This window comes from Cydia pomonella, chromosome 17, assembly GCF_033807575.1.
Source record: "Cydia pomonella isolate Wapato2018A chromosome 17, ilCydPomo1, whole genome shotgun sequence".
NCBI lineage: Eukaryota > Metazoa > Arthropoda > Insecta > Lepidoptera > Tortricidae > Cydia > Cydia pomonella.
Genome location: NC_084719.1, coordinates 9,017,414 through 9,031,405, shown reverse-complemented (window position 1 = coordinate 9,031,405; position 13,992 = coordinate 9,017,414). Strand labels below are relative to the sequence as shown.

The 13,992-nt window shown below is 35.2% G+C and overlaps 1 protein-coding gene across 1 annotated transcript in view; it reads left to right on the top strand.

Annotated features, from left to right (window-relative positions):
* The first annotated feature begins 7,178 nt into the window (after positions 1–7,178).
* LOC133526817 (limbic system-associated membrane protein-like) overlaps positions 7,179–13,992 on the top strand; it is a 148,747-nt gene continuing 141,933 nt past the window's right edge. Inside the window, exon 1 of the mRNA XM_061863611.1 lies at positions 7,179–7,498. The gene's annotated coding sequence lies outside the window, so the exon portion shown is untranslated. The remainder of the gene's footprint in view (positions 7,499–13,992) is intronic.

The window sequence follows — 13,992 nt, the reverse complement described above, 5'->3', positions numbered from 1 at the left end:
CACCGTATTTTTTTCATAATAGTTATGCTTGTTTGTTGGCCGCCGTTCTTGAGATTTTATATACTCGTCTAACAATTTTACTACACTTTGTATGTTTTGTTACGTCGAGACAGCTTCGGCGACGTCTGAGGTTATATGTTTAAATTTAGGTTCTAAGTCCAGTTTGGTATAATTTTCAACGAAATCAAAGATGTAGACGTAAATTTCAACTTGATCGGATCAGCGGTTATTGATTCCTCATACTTACCTCCATCTCTCTTTTGACACCCTATATTAACTATATCTATAGGTATACCAAATTTAACTAAATTGGTTCAGTAGTTACCAAAAATGATACCAAACTTAGCCGAGTAGCGTAAATGGTAAGATATCAAGAGAAAGTTGACCCCCCCGTCCCCTAAAAATTACATCAAAAATCTGGGTGGCTGCACTCCTTCAATCCAAAGGATTCCTGCCAAATGAAAATTTTGTTCACGCAACGCTGTACTCGTACAAGTAGTACAAATAGTCCGGTGACTAACACTGGTGTATCATTAGCACTGCAATTCTTTGGTTAATCACAGATTAAATTTACTTCCACAACAATTTTATGTAACTAATTCTAAAGCTTTCAGTTGTTTTCAACACGAAATCAATTTATAATTTTAAATATGGCGGCGCGCGGCACACAACGTTAAACCAATCAGCGCTCAAGGTGCATTCCTTGATTCCTTCGCACGCCAGTTCATAATTGACGGTTTCACTGCGACAGACCGAAAATAATGGGTTAAATTGTAAATGGTATGTAAGGTACACAATCTTTCGACAGTTATAATCTCGCTATATAGATTATAATCTATCGGTTTTTACAATTACCTAATATTAATCACAAATCGAGTGCCAGTTAAAGATTTGTATAGATTCTTTTTCAAACCTTCTACTGCCCAGAATTTCGTGGCTAGGTTTGTGTGATAAAAAGAATCTCCTAAACCTAGATTCCCTTGAAAAATTACATTAGTTACGGTTACGGAACACACATAAAATGATTTCGTGAGGAGCGCCTTTATCTAAAACTTCTACGAATAATTTAAATCTTTACCAGTTCTAAGGTAATAAAGACGAAGTTTTAAAATAATTTATCGGTCCGATATACATGAAACAAATGGGATGAGAAAGCTTGCTTTAGAGCGTCTGATATTCTTTCGCTTTCGTAAAATTAAATGTGAATTCTTTTTAGTAAAGATATTTTTTAAACTTAACAGGTGGTGCGGGAAGACGATGGATGGCTGGATTAATCGTCAACATCTCCATTTGAATTGATAATGATACCTATGTTAGTAACCCAAAGCGAATCTCTCTCACACCAATAAATGAGTGTTGGTAAAATGCATTAAGAAGCACAAAGAGGAATATCGCTGTAAATGATCTGCCATTCATGCTGCCGCCATTGCGTTGCCACCATCAACCTCTTCCACTACTGCTTGATAAATATTATTTCATAAATAAAATCTCGATGCGAAATTGAAATGGCATTGGCACTGTTTTGCAGACAAAAAAACAATTAAAAAAAAAAACAGTGGTACGCCGGGAGTGCCAACAGTAGTGAAAACTTGAACAAATAGACCGCGAGCCAGGAGCATATTTCGTCAGTCATCGCCTCCCGGCTGATACTTTGTCAGATGATAGTCTAGATGCTGTTTTAAACTAAAAAAACCGTCAGCCGGTTCTATCGCGGTGAAATGACCGTCAGCTGTAAAATGAACATGTAAAAAATATGCGCCTTACCACTTTATGTGCGGCAAAGTATGTGTAATGTGTAAATTGCGTAATCCGTTGATGGCTTTTCAGGCGTTTACGCCTGAAGAAATGGTACATGCAAAGTTTCCTGATTTGTTATTGCTATCATAAAAAGTATAGCGCTTTATTTTACATGTCCATGCGATCAGCTGATGTTCTTACCATCGCGATATTATCAGCTGACGATTTTTTGAATTAACAATAGCGTCTGAACTATCATTTGACAAAGTATCAAACGTTTTAAGTATTTCGGTGGCTGTCATTCCTCAACCCACCAGCGGAGCTTTGGCTGACGTCCACGAGGGTTCATCATACTTAGCCGTTAACCACTACACGAGTTTTCAGCCGGGAGGCGATTGGTCATGGAAATTGTTCCTGGCTCGCGGTGTAAAATACGTGTATATTTTTTGAATCACCAGGAAATATTAGTAGCTTTATTATGTGTCGGTAACGGTAACAGGTCGCGAGTTAATGTTTTTTTCCATCTCAAAGCATTACCAACGCGCCTGAAGAAGTTTTCACTACAAAAAATTATGAAATCTGACAATTTTTTTGTTAGAAAGTTGTATGTGAATTTTAGGTGCAAATATTGCAGTCGAAGCCGTGGTCACTTTTAGTTCGTATATGACATTTACTAAAGTCGTAAGTTCGCATTAAATATCGTAGCAATGAGTTTCCCGCAACTGACGTACATTTGATACCAGACATCCGTAAAAGCAATCGTGCGGAAACCTTCGTATATTAGCGAAGAAATATAACTTGTAATAGAAATAAATAGTGTCTGCAGCAGTTTTTAACGTCCGACGCAAAAAGAGGGGTATTATATGTTTGACGCCAATGTCTGTCTGTGGCATCGTAGCACTCAAACATATAAACCGATTTATAGATAGATGGATATAGATCTATACATGTGTGTTTTATGATTGTTTCTGTGTTATCCCCCAAAATATATACAAATCGATGCGGGTTTTTACATGCGCGTTACCTTGCGGTGGTTCTTAGCATGTTTAATAAAAAAACGATCCAGCAGTTTGAAGAGTATTAGCCTTTTTCCAAAATTATGACTGGTATTTTTGGCATATATGCTTAGCTATTATTTAGTTGTAAAAATTCCTACAGAAATCTTTCTAAACGGAAACTTTCTAATTCTTATGTTAACGTTCCAGAAACATCCAAAAAATTTCCTGCATTCTTTAGTTGTTCTGCAATTAGCACATTGCTTGTTGTCACATATATGGGTACAGTTTAAACCAGGGATCGTTACCGGTTTTAAATTAGGTATAACCGGTTATAGTTGTATTTCGATATTTATATCACTAATGCTTTAATTACCGGTATAATTAATTACGGTATTCATGTCTATTAGTGATTTTGACATTTGACAACAATACCTGTATTTGAGAATTTACCCTTAAAAACCATTACCGGTAATACATGTCAATGTCAATAAATCAAATTTATTTGTTTCTTCGAAGATGTTGTGCTTTGCCGTATTTCTAAATTGTCAGAATATTTCAGACTTATTTCTTTGGCTAGGCTTTTCCTTTTCGAATAAAATGAAGGACATCGTTATTTAAATAATTTACTTTCAGTAGTAAATAATATTAATCTAGGTACTACTACTACTAATACTACAAATACTACTGCTACACTTCAGCCAGCTATGCAGAATGTTATCGCGTGACGTTACAATATTACACCTATTTGTTCTTATTTAGTAGTAGGGTATGATTGACATCTTACCTTTCAAGTGCAATGAATAGCAGTATTGAATAAACTCTACTAGTACTAGTACTCTCCTTCGTCAGACGTCAAACCAAACTGTTTGACAGATACCTACTAACTATGGAGTTCCGTCTCTTAGAACGTAGTGATTATATGCTCTTTGGAATAAAGGTATTTAATATTGTAAATAGTCTATATATAGCGGTAAAAGCAAAAGCGAAATGGAAACAATAACTCTAATAGGAATATAGGTATTATTTTATAGCGGTAATAGTTTGACAATTTATTTACAGGTATTTTAATACCTGTAAATAATTTTTTATTTATAAAACCGGTTGTACCATCCCTGGTTTAAACAACACTTTAGTAGCATTATTTATTCAACAATTTCATTTCCCACATCCCAAATCTTTCCGAAGGCCTTTTGGATTTCTAGTAAGACTATTTTGCATAAACGTGTCACTGGGACGCCGCGGAAACCGGCTAACCCATTTTTCCCTTTTCTTGTAGTAATTGACAGCCGAAAGAGTATACACAGTGGATTCCATAGTTACAGATTTTTTCGGGGTTTGACCCTTTTAAGAATAACAATTAGATCAGTTAGATTGTTTTAGCTAGTATAAGGTTAGGCCTAGCTCCATCCGGGTAAAAAAAAACTTAAAAACGATTGCTAGCGTCAATTTTTATGATTAGGTTGCCAAAGTCGGTTTCTCTGCAATATGCAGATTCTCCAGAATCTACCGATCATCAAAAAAAAGTAGTTTAAAGCTGGGAATTTTTTGCCTAAGAAAAGTCTTCTACTCTTCATGGTTTCCGTATACAGGTAAATAGTTAAGGACCATCCATCTTCTATCTCTCTTTTATTGTTTTGGAATCTACATAGAACAGTGCCATTTATAAATTTACAAATTATTTTCCGTCCTTTCTCATTAAATTTTTCATTTGAATTATGAATTGCTTTTACAAATTCCCTAATTTTAACGAGTAAAAAAATGCTAGTGTTATGTAACTCATTAAAATATTGCGGTCGTGTCCACAGATTTGTGAAGTACCGAGAACTGTAAGTAAAGGCGCCACTGTCATATGGTAAGTATGGGGTATGGGGGCAATTGAAATATGTTTTGACATTAGACCCTACTGTGAGTACGGTTGCCAGAGCTCAACGAGGGGAGGGAGGGTTGTTAGGGTCGGCACTCCTCTGGAGTTGCAGGCGTACATAGGCTACGGAGACTGTTTACCATCAGGCGGCCCGTATGCTTGTTTGCTACCGAAGTATTATTAAAAAAAAAGTTTAAGGTAGTTAAAAAATAGACCACTGTATACCAGAATTCACGATAATACTGCTATGACGATTTATTGAAGCAATATAAATAAAAAAACACTTTTATATAAAACTATCTTGATTAATTTTTGTACCAAGCTAAGACTGCTAGTGAAATCACAATTTTATAATTGAAAGAATAATTGAAAAATTGATCGCGCCGACTAAAAACTTGCAAAATAGGTCTCGAAAGTTCGCAAGTTCAAATTGTGCTCGTCGCACATTTGTCAATTTGCCATTCAATAAAAAAATATCTTTCTTCGACTTTAAATCAAAACAATCTTTATAAAAGCGAACTGAACTATCTACTACGAGTAATTCTTACCCACATAAAGTTTTTCAGTCAAGGCAGTTTCAGATAAAGCCGGGTGACATTGGGTATTTAGGTTCCACTTTTTAAACAAGTCCGGTACCTACACAGGTTCGACGGCATAAGCCGGGGGCGGGCATGTTGCCAAAACCGACCCCATTCTATTCCGGCCGGGTGATTTTCTATCAGCTTATCGCTTATCGAAAATTTTCTCACATCTAGGTTTTTTTAATAAATACCTACTACATTTCGATGAAAGTGCGCAGGATACTATCGATGAACTTGATTCCTGACCCATTGTGAAACAAACCTTTTTAACATTTACTACTCGTACGTCATTGGAATTTCATTGGTTTAAACAGTAAAATTATTATGACACTTAGGTAAACGTAGGGTATTAAACGTTCTATGGGGTCATAAATCAGCTAGTTTAATAGTCCACAGTAAAAACATTATGTTCACACCTTGATGGCTCCACACCGTGTAACAAATCTATCTTTCAAGTAGCCTTACCACGAGTGCCTTAACAGTACTGTTAGGTAGGGTAGACTTATAAGTATGTCGGTGGTTGCGCATTTGGAAATAAATCAGTCTGCTATGGATCTCGATTTTTTATTCATCTAACAAGTATCAAACAGATATATTCGCTAACGTCTGCGTAACCTACTTTCCACACGCTAGCGAATATGTCAGTGTCAAACTGGTGGTAGCCGTACAGGATTGTAGTATGTAGTATCAGCTTACTCCAACTCGCGTATTTTATCTTCGTAATCACCTCATTCTGTACCCCTAGTGTAAATTTCTTTCGATAGCGTGACGTGACGTACACGTGTTAAGTGTCATTTTGTATGTGATATTTGAGTTTCCAAAACGTCCCGCTTGGCGCGCTGTTCAAAATCGCGTACAAAAATAGACAAAATGCAAACGCGAACGCTCGTCACGATATCGACTGAAATTTACCCTGGGGGTTCTGATCAGTAACTTGTTTCGTCACGTAGGTGGTGTAGTTGAGCTTTTAATTAATCCTCGATGCAATTATATACCTTTAGTCACAGATTTTTGTCTCAGTTCTGATTTCTATTACAAAAAATGTACGTAAATTCGTAAACTAGACTATGTTCTAAAAAGTAAGTCCCAAATATCGCGGAAAATTGTACAAGTCCAAAGAAAACTTCGCGAATTTCTATACAAGTTCAAATAGTCGGTATGGTCTTATTCAATTATGGCCCTTAGTGCACTTTGCGATGCATTATCACTCGCGTCACAGTCTACTAGTTAAGTACTTAAATTTGACAGTATTAGCAATGTTACTCATTACTGAATTGCCCTTGGATACGGCTCGACCCCATTGTTTCGGGATAAAAACCTCGTTAGCTAGTTTACATTTTAAAAAGGGACACCTAGCGAGCAATTCAGAAAATAATTTACAGTGTGTACAAAAATGAGGATATTTTAATTCTCAACACGAAGTATTTGCTGTGTTAAAAAATATGATAAAAAGGTAAAGGAAACCTATTCAGCGAGAGCCTGACTCGCACTTGTAAGAATTCCTACTGTCTGAGGTGTACTAGGTATTGTTGGTTTATTTTTAGGACTTATTAAATAATTATACCTATTATAAGTATTTATTTATTTCACGTGTTTCTCTATAGATAATAATAAATAATATGTGACACCGGCAAGGACAGCATCCACTCGGTGTACCTCTTATATTTCATTAGTGTCAAAAGGGCATCTACGCGTTGGCTTCGGCTCCGCGCACGCGTCCCAAAGGTCCGGAACGTCATTGTTCCGTGGTGGAAACAAATGATATGTTTATTTAATTGGTTTGATATGGCTACTTACTTAAGTATATATTTCAACGTCTTAAGTATAACATATGTATCGTCTTTGACAAAAAAAATGGACAAAGTTATTCCATTAAACAAAAACATTGTCGCAACTTAGTTATATCTGGCTGCAGATGATATTATAGTAACATATAATAAAGATGAATAATCACACTACCCCTGTCATAAGCCGAGGGGTGCAGATAAGTAAATAAAATTGAATAATTTACGAGTAGGTTTTACCGCGGAATGTCACGGGCAGGGTATGTCAAAATATATAATAAAAGGTCGTGTCATGCGCACTGGCGCTTCGGCTCGCGGGGTCCCAGTCAGTCGCTTCGCGATTACCGAACGGGCTTCTATGTGTTCTTCCTTCGAAATACGACCGTTCGAGCGCGGCGTTTAAAAATTTAAATTAAGAACACGTGCGTGAACATTGAACGGTCAATTATTGACAGTGTTTTAAGTGTTGTGAACTTCGTGGTATGAAATATGAAGTTATTGGGTTAACGTAGGAAGTTTAAAAGAAAATATAAGGTTAGTTTCGTTTATAAGAAAACTTTAGTTATATTTGGGTTTTATATATATATTGTTTAATAACATTTTGATGCCAGCTCCTACGAAATTATCACACATTTTCATAAGAATTCAAAAGTGCCTACTTAAACCTATTCCTATTAATTGAATTAACACGTATATTAGCAATTTAGTTACAGTTATATAGGTAATGTATTGTTAATTATTACTGTTTATTTCTTTATTAAAAGTCGGTGAAGGGCGAGTCTTTATAAAGTAAAATAATATAAATAAGCTAAATGTTTATGATGAGTAACTGTCAAGCCGTATCTTTTCAATAATTTAGCGGAAAACATGAACATATCAAGTACCTTAATGAATAAAGTTTGTGCCTTTGACATATTTATAACCTAAATTATTATTATTTATGATCTGAAAAGAGTTATAGGTACCTTGCGTTTATCCGAGGGAAAATGGAATATCCACTCCCTTGGGGAATTTTAGCACTATCTCGGGTTTTTGTGAAGGCTCACTAAGAAAGCCTCTCGGAAACCTATTTTCAGTAATTAGTGTAAGCACTAATAAAAAAAACGCTCACCATCTTTAAAATTTACTGAAATTAATACATTTTACTCACGACAACTTTTAAATTTTAAAGTTTAGTTTATACATAACTTCTAGTGATAGTACATAAGAACCATAGAACACATTTTTAACTCAAGCAAATATATACATGTATATATTCTAAAAGTCATCACAGTTATTATACAAATACCTATAGGCCTTTACCGGGATTTTAAAGCTTGTATTCGGATGGCGATTGCAGCAGCGTTGATGTGGGCAATGTCAATATTCTTTGAACGTTCTAATTGAGACAGCAATGCGGCAACGACAGCAACACAATTTATCAAAGAAATTGATATTGGAAAGTGATATCGCCCACGATAACGTCGCAGCACTTGGAGGATTTAACTGGAGACGTCTTGTGTGTAATTTTCTGTGCAAAACGATCTGCTGAGTTTTTTGCACGTCAAATATGACTATTTGTAGGTAGGTACCTAACATACAAATAGCCATGTCAGATAAACGTCCATACAATACATATGACCATTGGCCGAGGTTTTCGACAGAGAAGTAAGCTCTTAAAGGCGATCCCAGTTGTTAAATCCTCCAAGCCGCAGCAAGAAAGGTGACGTTCAAATGTCAACTGCAGCTGCATTACTGTTTCAGTCATTGGTGTCGCCACTGATTATCGATTTCCTTGATAAAATGAGTGACATGCGCCGCCGCATTACTGTCGCGGTTATGATGTCCAGTCGGCGTCAAAGTTATGTTTACCTACACATTTTACTCCTAAGGCGAAAAGTGTTAAACAAATCTTTGACGTCGACTGTCCTTTCCTTCACTTATTTTAAATAAATGAATATTATGCGAAAATCTTAATACAAAAGTCGACCTAGAGTTAAGCTCAATAAGGTTGTGGGTAGGTATTAGACGACGATTTATATAAAATATAGATATAGATAGAACAAATATCCGTGAAGAACACACACATAAACGCGCTTAAAAGGATTTGAACCCGGGACCTCCTGCTTCGTAGGCAGGGTTACTACGGACTTGGCTAAAAGGTCGTTAAATAATTTTATTAAGGAAACAATTAAGGAAAAGTGGCGGCAATAACGACTCCGCGACAGGAATACATCTGCAGTTTACATTCAAACGTCACCTTAACCAAAGAGAATTAAGTCTCTTTGGTTAAGAACTCTCAGTACTGCTACTTGACAATAGATGTCGCGGCAAACAAAAGGCAAATGCTTAACGATTTTCTGCTAATATTATAACCAGAGTAACCGGAACTCTGCCAGAACTCTATTTCCAACTCCTACGCTTACTATGGTTATAATATTAGCTGAAAATCGTTGAGCATTAGACTTTTTGTTTGCCGCGACATCTATTGTCGAGTAGCAGTACTGAGAGTTCCGCTACTTGACGCTAGATGTAGACTACGAAAATAATAGTATTTTTGGTAACAAAACCGTTGTATGGAGTGAGCACTCTTGGTCTTCTTAAATATCTTTGCCTTAACTCTTTTCGAAAACAACAGAATTGCTTCATTCGCTATATATCCTAACGAAGAAAGGGGACGGCGGCTTCTTCAAACAGACGTAGTCCCCAATTTCCTCTCTGGATATTGACGTTAAGGAATATATTTTTATATAATTTAATGTATATTAACCATGTAAAAATTAGGAGCGAAAAACTAATATCATACAATATTTTAAATACTTCTAACTCTTGTAATAAAAAAAAATCAAAAATAGGGGCATAGTTGTGGTTGATATTTAACAAATAGTGTCAAAATATTTTCAATGAGGACTACGTTTGTATGAAAAGACGATTTCGCAGGGATTCTCCACTTTTGTCTAAGCTTTGTAGCTTACCTAGACTAAATTAGCTAGCCCTAAAATAATCTTTAATATATATATTAGCTTTACGTAGATGTAACATTACGCCTTGGGTATGGAAGCCTAAAAAATACTCCCGTGTTCTAAATTAAAACAAAAATACTTACCAAAGTCAATTTGCATGTCGGATGGCTTCCGTTTAATGAATATTTTACGCTGTGTTTTTGGCGAAACCTACGACGGAAAATGGATTGTAATTTTTCGTATATTGGGTATATTAGATATTTTGTTGTAAGAGTTAAAAGGTTTCTTTATTTACTACATTAGTAATTATGGTATATATTTAAATACGAAATTATTTACTTAATAAAATGATGGGATTCCTCTATTTAACGATCATAAGGCTAAGAAGAACGTAAATGCATTTATGATGTATAGGTACTTACATATTTTTATGTATATTTAAAACACTTTCTGTGAAAATAATTTACGTATCATAAAAAAGTCCGTTTAAGTAATTCTCTGCTCTTAGAGTAAGTACTGAAAAAAATAGTTTTTCTGGTGAAATAATTATCTTAATCAATATAAATATTCGGGTTAATCTGCTTTAATAATTTTTTTTATTTATTCGGAGTCAAAAGGAGTTCAAAGACCTCTATTGAAGAGACTCAGAGACACCACAGGAGACCAAAGAGCTGGCAGCTTCCTCGCTCAACTTATCAACCTAACAGCCCAGCGAGTAAATGTTGCCAGCGTCCTCGGTATAAAGCCGCAGAGGGGCCATTTTAGATTTACTTTAGTGTTATTAAAGATTTATTTAATAATATTTTAATTTATTTATTTATTTAACTTTATTGCACGATATAAAATTTTACAAATGACGGGCTTAATGCCTTACGGTATTCTCTACCAGTCAACCATTTGGGTTCTACTGTACTACATATTTAGTACTTATAGCTAAAATGAAATACGTACACATTCAATAAAAAATAGACCCTTCTTATTTGATACAAGAAAATAAATAGTTCTTTAATAAATAGGTAATTATGTTAATACAAGACATTTTATTTCTTGAACGTTGACAAGCGGTTCGATTCAAACTTTAAGATACGTCAAACATTTGCAAAAGATACGATAAGGATTAGATATATCAGTGTCAAAAGTGACGTATCTTCAAACAAAAACGTCACTTTTGACACTGACATATTTAATTAATATCGTATCTTTATGAAATTTTTGACGTATCATAAAGTTCGAATCGGGCCGAAATTCGAGTTTCCTTAGCTTGAAACAAATAATATTTCTTGGTTTAAGACCTTTACATCTGTGTACAAAGAAAATAAACGATTAGAAATTTTGTATGTAAAACACACAAGATATATTTAGAAAGCGGCCACGTACACGACAATATGTGTAGGTATAGACTAGTCTAGAATTGTCTAGAGTAACGTTTCATGTTAGTCATATTGAAATTTTTTAATGTACTTAATATGCGTGTGTTATTTCTGTCACCGATCTCTAAATAATGATACTACCTATTGAAAATATTGAATGTTTGTTGCTGAATTTGACCGAAGTTTTTTCGACTTTCCGGGCTTAGCCTTCAGTGATTGGTTCCCGATTTGTATGTGCCGATTGTCACAGAAATAGTTTCCACGCGAAAAAATTCAAACTGTGTAGGTATCTGTTCGACATTTTTTTGAAATAAATATAGGCATAGTTTTGTTTTATTTCTAATAGTTACATTTGTTCGTAGCATGATAAGGAGTAATAATAAAAAATATTATGTTTGTGAGCTTTTAGGGGAGACTTTTAAGCTTAAAATTATGCTAACACTACTTAATAATTACAGTCGCTAATATATGTGTCGGCGGCCGATCGTAAGGTCAGACAGATGGCGAAATTTCTAGGCATATCGTGGAACGTGAAAATCTTTGTCTCGTTCCCTGAGTCGACGGACGGTCGGAGTATTAATATCTGGACGATTTGCCCTTCGGGCAACTGGAGCAACCTAACGAACATATCCTACCTTTCTAAGTAAATAAATAAATAAATATTATAGGACATATTGATATATATAAAGCGCTCCAAAAATTCCATTATTCCAGCTTATATCGCTGTCTGTACTTTTCTTCTGATAGGCATCTAAAACATATCGAGACAATTCTAAAAAGCTCTAACACAATTAGGTTGCGTTGTTCTATCACAGCGTTCCCATGGCCACCTCCTATTCCCATCATCAGATCAGCTCGATGGTATCATAATATTGCATTGTCACCCGACTTACATAATTATGCATGCAAAATTTAAACTCAAACGGAAACCGGCCAGTGGGTCAAATTTGGCTTTCAAGATTTGACGTACATACAATACTAACAGGGTAAATCAAATAAGAATCAAATCAAAAAATCAAATAACAATAACAATGAAATAAGTTTTGTTTCTATTAGATAAGCAAAGATAACTGTCAAGTAAGGACACATGATTTGAACGGTTTTTTACCTACAGATTTCATTTATTCATATAGGCATACGTCAAAGTGCCTTTAATAGAGGTACCTACTTACTCACTTAACTTAGACTTAACTTTACTGTAGATAAACTTTTGTAGAGTTGTACTCGTATTTGTAACAAAGAGTCTCTGTATCTCAAACAATTACCTTTGTACTTCGAACTCTCGGCTGTACCTTTATCCAGACGATGAGCTAAGATAAACTGGCAAACTAAAATAATTACTTGACAGGCGGTCATAAACTTATGTAGGTACAGTCTGCACGGTTCAGTCTACGCATTAAAAGTATCTACCATTCCTTAATAACAAAACGAGATATTGTATATACAGGTTGATTTCTGGGTCGTGATCCAGAACCACTTTTTCTGACTCTGTAAATGATCCACATTATCATATGGTAGTATTTGATTAAAATATAATTAGTGATTTTTACTTATTTTTAAGTAAAATTAATCTTATACTAAGTAGTCATGGTCACCCTATGACTTTTGACATACGCTGTATGGATAGCGATTACATTGAGTAGGGTGACCAAATTGTATGCAAAAATGTTTTTTTCTACTGGTCATCTGAAAAATAATAATCATTATTGGTGTTAATAAATAATTAGCAACAGCATTAGGCTCATCTTTGAATTCTGCACGATGTATATGTTCGGTTCTGTAGTTCTCTTGCTCCACGATTCCGAAATCACCCTGTATATAAACAATGAGACGGTGAGCATTCAGTCATTATTACACATGTACAACGCGACCAAAACGTCATAAGTGCCGCGAAATTCATGGTGCTTACGCGTTTAAGTCGCGAGATTCACGCTCCGCTTCCATAGTTTGTTGTTGGCCGACAACAAGTCATGGCTCAAAATACTGGTCCTCTGTGCCAGTTCTATACGTAGCAATAATAGTTCTATGACTATTACAGATACTTTTGGATATGTCTCTATTTGGAGAAGTATGGCAAATACTTTTGGCGCGTTGTTTAATTCGCTGTTGTGTTGTTTAATTCGCGTTGTGTAATGCTGACTGTACATTATATGTATAAGTTTGAGTTATACAAGCTGGGCCCGAACTTGAATAGCTTCAACAATTTCGCTGCCTAATTGAAGGAAAATTCATTCAGGCGCTTAATTTATGTGTAACAAACGAATAAATAAATACACTGGCAACATCTTAAATCATTGAAATCATGTCTGATATGGGTTCTAAAAATTCCTCGCATATTTTTAGACTTCCGTAGTCAAGAAATCTGCAATTTGGAATAGGTACATACATCATGCATGCCAACAGAACGGTAAAATAGGTAAAAAAAAAACTTTTTTGTTTTAATTTTTTTTTCGCTTTACCCCAATGGTTTGAGGTATAGTTGGATAGATCTTTCAAAACAAATACGGGTCTCGGTCAACCATTTTTTTGATATTGATGTGTCCCCCCCCCCCTCTAATATTTGAACCATGGTTAAAAAAAAACGTATAACAAAAGCTTAATAAATACTTTCAATTAAAACTATAGCGAACATGATCAATCCAGCTGTTTTTGAGTTATTGCAAAAACTCTTATTTTCTAAGTCAAAAGACGTACTAAGTGCCGCGAGGGTACTCTC